This window comes from Gavia stellata, chromosome 1, assembly GCF_030936135.1.
Source record: "Gavia stellata isolate bGavSte3 chromosome 1, bGavSte3.hap2, whole genome shotgun sequence".
NCBI lineage: Eukaryota > Metazoa > Chordata > Aves > Gaviiformes > Gaviidae > Gavia > Gavia stellata.
The window spans coordinates 12,462,249-12,477,053 of NC_082594.1; positions in this window are offsets into that span (position 1 = coordinate 12,462,249).

The window sequence follows — 14,805 nt, forward strand, 5'->3', positions numbered from 1 at the left end:
AGCCCTAACAGCAAAGGCTTTTGCTGAGCATTTCCCCTCCTTAGCTGATTTTGGAAACCTGGAGGAGGAAAAAGTGGTTGCGTTGCCTCTGTCTCCCATGGGGACTATGGACTGTCTGGGGGGAGACGCAGGAGGGGAATCTGGGGTGCAGCACTTGTTTTGCTGTGTGAGTACTGTGCTGGTTTTGGCTGGGATAGAGTTAACTTTCTTCATAGCAGCTAGTATGGGGCTGTGTTTTGGATTTGTGCTGAAAACAGTGTTGATGACACAGGGATGTTTTAGTGACTGCTGAGCAGTGCTCACACAGAGTCAAGGCCTTTTCTGCTCCTCACACCACCCCCCAGCGAGTGGGCTGGGGGTGCACAAGGAGTTGGGAGGGGACACAGCCGGGACAGCTGACCCCAACTGACCAAAGGGATATCCCGTACCATATAACATCATGCTCAGTATATAAAGCTGGGGGAAGAAGAAGGAAGTGGGGGATGTTCAGAGTGATGGCGTTTGTCTCCCCAAGTAACCGTTACGCGTGATGGATCCCTGCTTTCCTGGGGATGGCTGAACACCTGCCTGCTGACGGGAAGTAGTGAATGAATTCCTTCTTTTGCTTTGCTTCTCCGTGCGTTTTTTTTTGCTCTACCTATTAAACTGTCTTTATCTCAGCCCACGAGTTTTCTCACTTTTACTCTTCTGATTCTCTCCCCCATCCCACCTGGGGGGGAGTGAGTGAGCGGCTGTGTGGTACTTAGTTGCCAGCTGGGACTAAACCACGACAGTCCTTTTTGGTGCCCAACGTGGGGCTCGAAGGGTTTGAGATAATAACAGATTAAACAGAACTTCTATCTGTTAAAAGTTACAGATCAACATTAGTTTATTTAATCTGCACCATGATCTTTTTTTTGCTGTACCTGTTAAAGATTGATGTGCGCTTTTTCAGTATGCTGTGCTCTGCAGTAATTAGTGATGTTTTGCCTGGGAGATTCATTATTAAAACACTGACCTTGAGCTGGGTACTCTGGTGTTTGGTGTCTGCGCTGAAGCCATTACTGTACTTCGGGTACCATCTCATGGAGATACTTAACAATTACGCTCCTTCCTCTGAGAGTTTTTTTGTGGAGGAAATACAGAACGGCACCCTTTCTACCTTCTTCTGTGATGTTGTCTCCCTCGTGACAATGACTTCTCAGTACCTTGAACATCCTTGGGCAGCTAAAATACTTTTATTGGTATTTCTTAGACATATTGCTTCAGTTTTGTCTAAGGTCAACAAGCAATTTAGGAATATGACCCAGGCTCCGCGAGAGTATGGTCATGGGTGGCATGGCATATGGGAGAATATGGGCAGGTATCTAGAGAACTTCTCACCTCCAATAGTCTGGAACTTCACTCCCAAACTACAGGATCCGGATGAAGTGGTAGAATGTTTGAAAAAAAAATGCCGTGGCTACTCCAGAGACACACAACTTACCGCACTGTGCTGGGCCCTGGCCAGCATCTACCAAACACTGCTCGGTACTATGCAGCACCCTCAGGGAGAAGAGAGGGGAAACAAACGAGGCACTGTATCAGTCGCCCCTATAACTGAAAAGAAACAGTGGAAGCGGAAATCAGCTCGTTTAGGAAGGGATACAACATACAAATGGGCTCGTGATGGAGGGGTGGACTTGACCATTGATGCCATTGCACAGGTTATCCATGAATGTGAAACATGTGCCATAATCAAACCAGCTAAGCGGCTGAAGCCTTTTTAGTATAGAGGACGATGGCTGAAATATCAATACGGGGAAGCCTGGCAGGTTGATTATATCACACCACCACGAACCCGCCACGGGAAGCAGCATGTGCTTACAATGGTGGAAGCAACTACCGGATGGTTGGAAACATACCCCGTGACCCATGCCACTGCCCGGAACACTATCTTGGGCCTTGAAAAGCAAGTTTTATGGCGACACGGCACCCCTGAAAGAATTGAATCCGACAACAGGACTCATTTCTGAAACAACCGCATTAACACCTGGGCCAAGGAGCATGGCATTGACTGGGTGTATCACATCCCCTACCATGCACCAGCCTCCGGGAAAATTGAACGATACAACGCACTGTTAAAAACTACACTGAAAGCAACGGGTGCTGGGACATTCAAGCATTGGGATACACATTTAGCAGAAGCCACTTGGCTAGTTAACACTAGAGGCTCTGCCAGTCGACCTGGCCCTGCCCAATCAAAACCCCTGCGCACTGTGGAAGGAGATGAGATCCCCGTAGTACATATAAAGAACTTGCTGGGAAAAACAGTCTGGGTTATTCCTTCCTCAGGAAAAGGTAAACCTATTCGCGGGGTTGTTTTTGCTCAAGGACCTGGGTGCACTTGGTGGGTAATGCAGAAGGATGGGGGAGTCCAGTGTGTACCTCAAGGTGATTTAATTCTGGGTGAAACTAATCCATAATTTGAGTTCCATGTTACAGGAATTACTATAGCAGGAACCACCTGAACCAATGCAGGACAAGCCTTACAAGAAGCAGTGCAAGTGCAGCAGTGACCTGACCTGTGCCGGCTGTGGTGCCCAATAACTCCATGCAATACAACACCTCTTCTCTCCTGAGTGACCACCATAACAGATGGAGCCCAAAGTCATGGACTAAATGAACTCAGTGGACATTTTGTGGACATTTTACAGACATTTCACAGGGGTGGTCCATAGACTAAGGAAATGATATCTGTGTACTATATCAAAGGATGGGAACGGTGATGGTAGGAAATGAGAACGGTTTGGATAGTGTGAGACCTGAGCATGACGTAAATGGTATGGAATAAGGGGTGGAGAATGTGCTGGTTTTGGCTGGGATAGAGTTAACTTTCTTCATAGCAGCTAGTATGGGGCTGTGTTTTGGATTTGTGCTGGAAACAGTGTTGATTACACAGGGATGTTTTAGTTACTGCTGAGCAGTGCTCACACAGAGTCAAGGCCTTTTCTGCTCCTCACACCACCCCACCAGCGAGTGGGCTGGGGGTGCACAAGGGGTTGGGAGGGGACACAGCCGGGACAGCTGACCCCAACTGACCAAAGGGATATCCCGTACCATATGATGTCATGCTCAGCATATAAAGCTGGGGGAGGAAGAAGGAAGGGGGGACATTTGGAGTAACGGCGTTTGTCTTCCCAAGTAACCATTACGCATGATGGATCCCTGCTTTCCTGGGGATGGCTGAACACCTGCCTGCCGATGGGAGGTGGTGAATGAATTCCTTCTTTTGCTTTGCTTCTCCACGCGTTTTTTTTTTGCTCTACCTATTAAACTGTCCTTGTCTCAACCCCTGAGTTTTCTCACTTTTACTCTTCTGATTCTCTCCCCCACCCCACCTGGGGGGGGGAGTGAGTGAGTGGCTGTGTGGTGCTTAGTTGCCGGCTGGGGTTAAACCACGACAAATACCCACCTGGTGAGCCCATGCACAAGCAGACACGTTTATGTGAGAGGGGGACCCAACCCCTCTTCTGCACCGCTCATCCTCCCTGCTTACTCTTCTTCACCCCTTCTCCTCACCGGTGTGAGCCAGGACCCCCCACATCTGGGACACTGGAGCCAGGGCACGTGCGGGGGATTTGCAGGGGACCATCAGGGATTTGCAGCTGGGCAAGGGGTGCAGGGACACCCGCTGCTGCTGGAGGAGGGCACAGGGGTGCTGCCCTTCCCCAGGGCTTGGCTCAGCAAGGGGGTTTGGATCTCTTGCTGCAGCTGCCTGCAGGAGGGAGGCTCTCAGTCTCAGCAGCGTTTGATCTGGCTGGACTCCCAGAGGCATTTGGGGGTCCTACATGGCTGGATCTTGCCCTTCATCCCCACGTCTGTCCCTCCCTTCAGCTCTGGGTTGGTTGTGGACCCCTGATCTGCTGTAGCCGCCCATAAGGAGTCCCAAGGGTGTCCAAGCCGGTGCTGCCGTCCCTGTGGAGGACCCAGTGGTGCTGTGTTGCTGGTGGCCAGTCCTCGGTTGAAGAAAGCTCAATTACGCGGTGCAGCAGCTTTTGTTGCCTCATGCTGCTCACGGTGGGGCTGAGCTGGGGGGGTGGATTTGGGGGGGTAAAGGAGATTCGGCTGGTTCACGGCAGTGACGGAGCATTGTTTCCTTAGCTCAGGGGCTATGTTCAATGCAACCAGCTGTGCATGCACACCCCAGAGCAGCACACCCTGACCAGGCGGCACCCCGTTCAGCAATGATGCTAATGGCATCACTGGGGATGCCAACAATGGGGATGAAGTGGCGAGGTGATGGGCTGAGCAGGGACAGAGGACAACTCCTCGTCTCACCCTTCATGGGCCACGGCTGGTTTGTGGAGAAAGAGAGGCCACCCAGCAAGCAGCGCTGGCTTTGTTCAGAGGAAAGGCAGCTTTTCTGTGCCAATACGAGTCTAACTGGGTGAAGTCAGCAGTGTTTTACAGACCCCTCCTTCGCCTTGGAGCTGTTGGTATGGGGATTTCAGGTGCAAGGGGCAAGGTCCAGGTCGCTGCTCCCAGCAGGCAGACAGCAGTCCGCGGATGGTCTCCAAACCAAACTTTGCATCTTTTCCTACTCAAACATGCCTTCCCTGCTGTGGAGGGGTTTGCAGATGTGGAGCTCGTTTCCCACTCCTTCGTGGGATCCTGTCCCTACCCCAGTGCTCCTCCTGGGCTACGTGGCAGCCGTTGAGGCAGGAGAGCAGCCAGCTCAGGTCCCAGGAGCTGCCAGGGTGTGGTGACAGGGTCCCCAGCCTGGCGAACCCAGGGTCCCCGGCAGCCTCTGAAGGCACCTGTGGTGACAGCAGCTCTCCAGCGCAGCCCAAGCAGTGGGGAGGAGGCAGCTGCCCCCCGCAGCTGCCTGTCTCGTGCCCTCTGTGCGGCTTTATCTCCGACCCGTCTTAGCTGTGTGGCGCTGCGCAGCGGCCAGTGATGCACTTCTCGGGGGTCCTGCACCCAGAGCAGCTTCCCCACACCTTAGCCCAGCAGCCCACATCCCAGCTCCACCAGCATCTCAGCGCACCCCCCGGTTGCAGTGAGGTGGGAGCTCATGTGCTGAGAGGCAGCAAAGCTGAGGCACCTCGGGAGGTCTGCGTCGCCACATCTCCATCACCATCGCTACCCAGCCTAGCTCGGGCCAGGCCAGCAGGTCCCTGTGCTGCAGCCGTGTCTTCTGACCGCAGGTGTACAGTCCTTTAAATCTAAGGGGCTGCAGCACTGTAGGATTTGGGCAGATGTGGAATGTGGAACAGTATTATTAAAGTTGTCTTAACATGCTCAGATCTCAAACGCTAAGAACCGCAACCGGCACGGGGCATTTGTCTTCTGTGCTGCATGTCTGAGCAGGCGATGGGAAATCTGCCTCGAATGCTGAGCAATTATTACAGAACCAGCAACATCCTGTTACAGACTAACTATTGTTTGAGGTTATTCTTATCTGGGCATGATTTATTGCTTCTGAGCTTTACTCTATCCTTGGAAACGTATGGCTTCAACAAAATGAAAGTTACTTTTCCAAAGAGGGGCTGGTATCGCGTTTCTGTCGCAGTTGCAAATGAGATAATGCAACCCAGGGTGCCCTGACTAATCAAGAAAGCACCAGCAGCACAGTTGTTCTTTGTTACAGCTTGACATCTGATATTAATGGCCCTTTTGTGCCTTTAAAACACCTTTCCTCTCTTAAAGCGCTTTAAAAGAGTCAATTCATTAAGCTGCAGGATATGTAGGTAAAAGCTGGGGGGTTTGCAGGCGGTGAATTTAGCTCTGTGTGTCAGAAGAGAGGGAGAGGGGATGTTTTTTTCTTCTGAGATGCAGTTACACCTGGGGTGCAGCACGATGGTCAGTTTGGATACAGAAAAATCACATCAGGGCAGGATGATTCTTTGCAGCTGATGGGGAGAAACTCCCTCTTGTGTGATGCCGTTTCCTTGACTGGTTTTATCACATTTTCTTTAGAAGGAGAACAAGCACTCCCTAAATGTGGCCTTTTTCCTTCACTGACAGCATAGAGATCCTGGGATGAGTAAATCAGACATTGGCACCTGCGTTTTGCAGGTACCTCTTTTTGGGCAGATGAACCCCTTCAGCAGAGTCTGTGTGCCTCTCAGCTCTGCAGGAATTGGTGAGACACTGGCACAGGTTGCCCAGAGAATTTGTGGATGCCCCACCGTTGGAAGTGGTCGACGTCAGGTTGGATGGGGCTTTGAGCAACCTGGTCTAGTGGAAGATGTCCCTGCCTCATCCACATCACCCAGCGCTTTGACACAGGGGTCCCTGTGCACCTCGAGATGATCCTTGTCTCTGTTGCATCCACCCTGGGCTGGGCACCGATAATGGCAGAGGGACTCAGCAAACCCGGCAGCACGGCCGCTCGGTCACAGCCCCGGGCTCAGCTCCTCTGGGTCACACCTCTGCTGCCATTGCACGTTTCGGAGCTGCTCACCTCTGCATGGGGCTCCGTCACGGGCTCGGTACCTCCCTCCAGCCAGGGAGCTGCTCCGGTTCGGCTTGTTCACAGATTATCTCTCCAGCCTAGTCAGTGCCAGAAAGTGGAAGAAGTATTGGAAAATAAATACCAGTGTAACTTGTTTGGCCAGGAAGGATGGCCCGGGAGCAAGGAGCATGAGGTGTGTCTGGGGTGTGCATGTTAAGGAGGTTGCGATCCCGTGGGTTCGGCACAGGACGATTTCTCTTCGCTGCACAGTCTCCCAGGCTGTTGGACTTACTTCGATTTGGGAATGGATCTCACACTGGGTAACATCTGCCATTGATTTCCACAGAACTGGTGTTTCCAGCCAAGCAAAAAGGCCTACAGGCTTTCCAGCGGTGTTAGTGTTACGGCTGGTTGGAAAATCTCCAAGGAAATATATCCTGTCAGAACGGGCTGATTCATCAAACAGGGTCCTTTTCACGGCAATTTGCCATTTCTAGTGGAAAAGATTTTCCAGGTCCAGGCTGGAACAAGGACCAGAATCATCCAAGAGCAGCCCGAAGTCTGGATTAGAGGTTTGGACGTGGACATTCAGCACCTGCTCCTGCCTGAAGCCAGGCCTGGCACGTGAATGCGGCTCTCCATCTCAGAGGAGTGCCCTTACAGCCATGGCTCATCTTAGCTTATGCCTCATTTTCTCCCATTTGTAAGGGTGAAAAAAACCATTTCCTTCCCAAAAATACTGAAATTGTGACCATTTTCCTGGGAGGTAGAAGTCATTTTCCACTGAGCCAGCAGCAGCAGCAGAGTCACCTGCAAAGCTGAAGCAGGGGCTTCAAAATCCTCCGCAGTATCATCTTTATTAATAACTTGATGTTTTAAACTGATTTTACATGGTGGAGAAGGGACATTTGGAGCAGATGTCACTGCGTGTTTACCGCTGTGATATTGTGGATTTTGCCAAACCTCCCAGTGTCTGCTGGTAGAAGATGGGTTATGGACCAAAGCCAGGAGCTGCAGCAGGTGGGCAGGACGATGCTAGTGGGCTGGGGAAGAACCATGGGAGCTCCTCACTGGTGGGAGAAGAGCAGCAGATGGATGGGATGTTTCAGACTAGATTTAAGGAAGAAATTCTTTACAGTGAGAGTGGTGAAACACTGGAACAGATTGCCTAGAGAGGTGGTAGATGCCCCATCTCTGGAAACATTCAAGGTCAGGTTGACCTTGATCAGCAACCTGATCTAGTTGAAGATATCCCTGCCCATGGCATGGGGGTTGGACTAGATGACCTTTAGAGGTCCCTTCCAACCTAAACTGTTCTATGATTCCATGAAACCAGGTGGCTGGTAGCTAAATAGTGAACAGTAATGGCTGAGAAGAGGTCTCTGCTTGGTCCTGACACCAACAAGCTGCTGAGATGAGTGGAGCAGCTCCAGAAGGATGATACAATGATGATACAAGGATGATGTGATGACTCGGGGAGACATTGCTATCTAGATTTATGCCCAAATGTGGGCATTTAAAATCTCTTCTCTGCAGGCATTGGACTCCCTCCATTCAGTACAGATATCTCACTAGGCTTTCACTTGGGCATCTCAGCTGGATGCCTGAAGCTGGGTCCAATGAAGCTTAGTTGGGGTTGGTGGCTGATGGGGCTTTGAGGTGTCCATTGCCATGGGTCACCCAGATGCTTGTACAGATGGGATGGTCTTTCCCACAGCCCCTTGCAAGGGTCTTGGATCGCTAAGTCCTTCCATGCAGGTAGGAGTGATACCAAGGGATGATGCCTCCTGCGTGCTGCTGGAAACGACCCCCAGCGCTCACAGCCACATTTCAGCGGTGGTGGGGTTTGTGTATGGTCCCACTGCAACAGATGGGATTAACCACTGTGTGTGCCTCGAACCCTACGAGTTGGTCTGGCCTGTGTGGAGTGATCCCATCCCCCAAAGAACTTGGCCCACAATTTTTTGAGTTCACGGAAAACATGCATATTTGTGGGGTGGCTGAGTGCATCCTTCACCCTCAGGCATCTGCGGGATGTAACTGTACACCTTTGCACTGCAGGTGATAGCCTGCACTTGAAAAAAACACTGCACTCTGCAAAATTGAGATGAGTTATTTGATGCGGAGCAAAGGGGTTGCCTTCTCAAGGATCCGTGAGCCCAGGGAGCCCAGTGGCTGCAGGTTGAGGTTTGAATGGTAACAATTTGCGTCCTGGTGTCAGAGAGGTGCAAACGATCTGAGGCTCATCATCCCACCAGCAGACAGTTAAGGAGAAAGGGTGTCACCAAGGACTAGGGCACAGACGCTCGGGCTCCAGTGATGGAGGATAGTTTTGTCCATCCCCAGATCCTGTAATGCCACAGATCATCCCCCCAAGCCCAACCAGAGGGAGGTTTGGTGGAGTGGGATGTATCTGGGAACCTGGTATCTGTCCTTTATTTCTCTCAGGAGCATATTGAAAGTCTCACTCTTTCTCCATCACCCGCTCCCAGCTGTGAGCAGATGCAGGGGCTCGGCACCGAGCACATTCCCACAACGTGCCCTGCTGGGACTCCCGGGGACACAGCACTGAGGTTCCGGATCTCTGCGGTGGTGGGAATTTACGCTTAGGTCTGCTAATTAGAGCTGGTAAGGATGCCTCCAGCTGAGCTGCTCTGTTCCTGTTTTTTGCAAAAATTGCATTTTTCTTGTTCTGTTTTTCTTTTTCAGCAGGAAAACTGAAAGAAAAAGCTAGGGGTTAGCCCAAATCTAATAAAATGTTTTCAGCTGATCTTTTCAGTGTCACCGCGCTGTATTGCAGATGTGAGCTGGAGTTTACTCTTCCGTGAGCTGCAACCCAAGGGTGTTTCTGCTGAGGTGGAGGGTGGCGGTGGGTCAGTCCCCGGGAGAGGATTCAGGGCAGATGTCACCCTCCGGTGGAGCCTCTCCATCTCTCCGCCGGTGGCAGAGGAAGCCAAGAGAGGTTAGCCGGGTAATTTAGCTAGGCAGCAGCATCTCCCCAGCCCAGCTCTTCTCCTGGTGCGCTCACTGCCTCACGAGAGACAGCAGGCCATGAGGACAACACGGGAGAGGTAGTCCGGGCTGAAGCTGAACCCTCTTCTGCAGGGTTGCACGCTGCAGCAGCAAACTGCTGGGGAACTCATTCCCGGGCAAGTAAACACTGAGTGTTGCAGGTCATGACTGCTAAAACACTTTGATTTTGGCTGAAATCACATTTTGTTGTATTTTCTGTATCCAGTTTTCGGCAACATTTTATTCCTTGGACATGTTGATACTCTAAACACCAGCCCCAGGCAGCGGGAGAAGGAGGGCTTCCCTTCTGCAAAAGCACTTTCCTGCAGGTCGGAAACGTTCAAGGTTTGCTGCGAGGGCCTGAAGAAAGCCCGAGGACAAAAAGCACATGCAGAGGATACAGAGGGTGGGTTTTAATTTAGGAGGAAATACAAATCCAGTGATGATCTTCTTTGATATATTGAAAAGCTTACAAAAAAATCAATGATATTTACATAAGCTCATTAGCATGATGAGTGATGATATTTATAACATCTGTAATACCAGCTTGGATTTGTAGAGCCTCTGCTCTGCTGTCCGGGTGCCTCACCAGATTGCTCTGTCATGATCAAATTAAAAGTTTTTTATTTGGGGGGGGTTTGCATGCTCCTGTGTGGCATATAATTTGGGCTAATTTAGCGTGCGGCATTGAAATCAAGTCATGTGATGGTGGGGGCACTTCAGCAGCAATTAATGCAAACGCTCGGTAGAGAGGATCCACTGGTTGCCCTATACGGGGGTCCGGGGCTGGTCACCATTTCTTCCCAGCGCCATGGCATGAGGAGCCTGAGGCAGCACTGGGAAGAGGCCAGGGAGACCCCAGTACAAGCTGAAATCCAACCCTGCGGATGTGGGCTTGCTCGAGCCGTGAGTGGGTATCCAGTCTCCGCTTGCGGTGGCACACGGCCGCTGCCGGCCACCCTGCTGCTGCTCGTGGCTTTTCGGCTCCGTCCCGGAGGCTGGGGGTGGCCATGCTCCCGGCTGATGCTGGCCACGGGGCACACCGGGGTGTCTCCCCATGCTCCATGAGGCTGGGGAGGGACCTGGGGGAGCCCAGCTGGGTCTCCCCAAGGACGTGCCGCCTGTGCGGGGCTGCCCAACCTTACCCCGGGCATGGCCCTTTCCTGGATCCCGGGGGGGCATCCCACGGGGGTCACCTATGGGGTGGAGAGAGACTGTCCTGTGGCCACCGGGTGTGGGCACATGAGCATCCCTGTGACACGGTCCCTGGTCTGCCACCGCCCTTTGGTCTCTGGGTCTCTCCGGCCAGGGGCTGGGTTTCAGGGTGAGCTGGTGCGGGAGCAGAAGGCAGTGGGCATGCGGCAGCAGAGCCGTAGCGGCCCCGGGGAGGATGGTCAAGACGAAGGTCTGGGGAATCACCAACGCGCACAATTGTTTCTGGCTTTGGCTTTCCTGGGGAGAACTGGCTGGAGAGGTGAGGATGGGCTGCAGGGCAAGCCAGGGGTCCCTGGGGAGCGGGGCTGTCCTCCGCCCGTGCTGTGTCCTCCGCCTGAGCACTCACACCGCATGCTGGGTGAAGGTGCAGGGACCAAAATCAGGGTTGGGCTCGCTTGAGGAGGGCACCGTCCCGCCCTCCTGCTCGCCCGTTCTGTGGGACCTTTAGGAAGGAAAGCAGGAACTCCACAGCAACCCCTGGCTTTGAGGAATATTGCAAGTTTATCTTTTTCACGACGGTGCCGGCGCCATGGTCACCCTCCCTCCAGTCCGGAGCTGCACAGGTGCCTGGAGGTGACAGCCACAGCGCCTGCAAGGGGATGGAAAGCTCTGCTCAGACCCAAGATGATAGATATTTTCAGTATTTTGAAACTCCCACTGAAAGCAAATAAATATGCACTTTCTATATTTACAGATCTACTTTTTTTATTGTGTATTTTTCAGGGCAGGATGAAGCTGAACCAGCCGAAGATGCCAGTAGGCAACAGCCATGCTGTGACAACCCTCGGACACGGCCCTCCTTGGGACACACACTACCTCTATCAGAACTGGAAATGGGCTTTTAGGGTTTTTTTGGGGGTTAGTTCCATTGCGGGGTGAGGTGAGGAGAGGCCAGCTGAGCATCCAGCAGCTGGAGGATAAGATACACCCGAAACACCCCAGGTCCGCGGCTTGTGTTAACCAGTTTTGTCTCTTTGGACAAACCCCCTTGGTGATCCCTCAGCACTATGCCACCCTGCCTTGGGAGCTGGATGGGGCAGATGGCAGGACGGGGTGGGGGGCTTGGGGGCAATTCGGCTGCTAGATAAGCTTGGCATTGCCCCAAGCCAGCACCCTCGGCACACATTACCTCTCCCTCGCATTTCCTTCAGGGTTTTATGGCTCTCACCCACTTCTGCTCTGGAGCTCGGTCAGGGCTCCCTGGCAGAGGGAGCAGCTCCTGGGGCATCCCACTGCCCGTGGCTTTCACAAAACAGGTTTCTAAGGGGAAGGTGACTAGCCCCCGCATCAAAAGCGAACATCATGATGCCCATCATCCCATCCCTCATCACTGACAACTGCCTGTTTAAAAGACATCCACTTTGGCAAGCGCTATACATTTTTCAGGACCTATGTTCACATAGATTAAATAGAATTATTATCTATACCTATGTATAGATTAAATAATACATATATTAAATAATACATAGATTAAAAACCAGGTCAAGGGCGTGGAGGGGAAGGACATTTCCAGGACTGGATCTCATCCCAACTTCACCGGAAGTTCTGCTCCAGAGACGTGTTCCCCAGCACGTGGCAAATGATGGCCCGAACAGGAGACAGGTTTTAGCCATTTTATTTAACCAATGAAATTCCTACTGATAACAATGAAAGTAATTTCAGCAAGTATAAATGCGATACAGTTTTAAACAAACCCCATTGTTCCGTACCTATAAATAGATTTTTCAAAACCTCATAAAAAGTGCAGATTTATGAATTGCTGTTAAAATGTTAATACATGATTCCTTTGTTTAAAAATGCGTTTTTGTCTCTTAACTCACAAAAAAAAAAAGAAGTTCCTTCTGCATCTGTTCAGATAAATTCAAGTCGGGTAACTTAAAAACTAACAAAAGTCACACACAAATAAAAAAATCAATCCCACTAGGTCAGTCTGTCCTCTGCAAAAAAAAAAAAAAAAACCCAACAAAAAACCCCCCAACCAGCAACAACAGAAAAAAAAATAAATGATAAAAGCTGCTGTGGAAACCCACAGTGAGCTCCCAGCAGCTGCCTCACCTTGCAGGCAAACCTCCTACAAAAGCATGGAGCCCGTGGCATACCTCCGGAGCTCCGGGCAGGTGGTGGCCCAGGAGACAGGACAGGTGACATGCCACCCACCCGTGGGACGCCATAGGGACTGTGGGACCCACAGAGCTACCACACTTCCCCGCTTCGTGGTGGTGGGAGGGAGCAGCAGGATCAGAGCTTTGTCCTTAATCCTCCGTCCCGAAACATCTGCGTGGCCGCGGCAGGAGGAGGCAAGAAGCTGGCAGCTGCTGGGCTGGGGCTGGGTAAAATTCACCCCCTGTCCAGAGGGCGAGAGGTGGGAGATGCCATGAAACGCCACAGCCCCCGGCACAGCACTGCCCTGCCCTGCCTGCCGCCCCAGCCTGCGGGCAAGGGGGCTCAGACCCACAGCCGCCAACGGGGAGCCAGGGCCGCTTCTTACCCCAACACGCCGGGCTCTGCAGACAGCAAATCAAGGGCTAATGTTTGCATTCGAGAGAGGCTTGGAAGCTTTTCGGCTGCAGAAACACCGTACCCATGTTTTCGGTCCAGCGGCTGGTCCGTCCATCCCGCCCACCCCGGCAAGGCTCACGTTTCCCCCCGTGCACCGGAGAGCAGACCGCGAGGGGCAGCCAGCGGCAGGCTTACGGGCACGGGGGGCTGAAACACGTGCCAGACCCCGGCCTTCCTGGGGTTTGGGTCCAAATGCGGCCAAACGCAGGGTGGCCAGGCGGCTCAAACCGTGGTTTTTGCGGAGAGGGGCTCAGCTCAGCCACGGTCGAGAGAGGTCTGCCGGCACGCCTCCCTGTATCTACAGTGGTATTTTATCTACAGCAGGGACTGTTTAGCAAGAGCAGTTTAAAGTGGCTATGTTTATCAAGTTTGCTACTTTATGAATTAAAAAAAAAACAACAACAAAACAAAAAACCAAACCCCAACAACTATAAATACAAAGACTCTCACACACCAGACACTTGCAGCCTGCGTGACTCATAAACTGCATCAATATTCTGTTAAAAAGCTTATTCTACTTAAAACTATACATAGTACAAGAGACCGAAAAGTGGCAGCCGTGTATGGACACGCTGCCTGCCCCAGGGTGGCCCACAGTCAGGTGCTTCCTAAAAAATCAAGGAGTTACAGTAACACGGCACAGGACTGCAAAGCCGATCACAGCTTCTGCTTACACTGCATACAAAGTACCAAGGGGAACACAAAAAAGAACTGGTGTTAATACTGATGGATTAAAGAGTAACTATAAAGATCAAAACAGACGTTCACAGCATGCTACATATATTGCTCACAAACTTTTTTTTTTTTAAAAAAAAAGGCTAATACAAAACAAGGAGTTGGCAGTCTGATTTTCAGTTATGTTGGATAGAAAGATAAAGCATATACATTCATCGTGTGGCTTTCCAGCAAAAGGAGAAAAGGGTAAAACCGAGAGATTTCAAGTTTACAAAATTCCTATTTTTTTAAGCTACAGTTTATATCCAGTTCCGGTCACAGTCGTGAAAAGATTTCTGACTGCGTCGCCTCGCAGAGTCCAAGGGCTGTAGCCTGCTTATTATTATTTTCCCCCTAAAAGTGGCTGCATCTCCCACCAACCTGAGCGGGCTGCTCCCGCAGTCACCCGGGCACGTGGCAGCCGGGCTGGAGGGAAGAGGTTTGGGTCCGGTGGCATGACATGACCGTGAAGTGGGGAATGAGAAACAGTTTTGGACCGTGCATGTTTGGACCTGCTGCTGTCACTACCCGCCAGACCCTTCAGCTGGAGACACAATGCTTGGTCATTCACCCATTTTGTCTGAAAACTCCCTTCAAAGGGCTGATGGGGGCAAGAAAAGGTAATTCAACAGCAGCACATTTTTTTCTTGGGCAGAAGTGAACGGTCCCTTCCCCTGCTCCATCTGTGGAGTAAGGAGAGGGTCCCAGCTCTTGTCCTACAGAAGCCCTCTGGACACCTCGGAAGGAGACATCTCCCACCACCTCCCCTACGCGCAGACATACACGGGAACCTCTCAGACACATCGGTGAAGTTTCTTCAACTGACCAACATGTTGACTCCTCCTGCACTGGTTGTGTCCCCTTGAGAGCGCCTGTGGTCTATACCT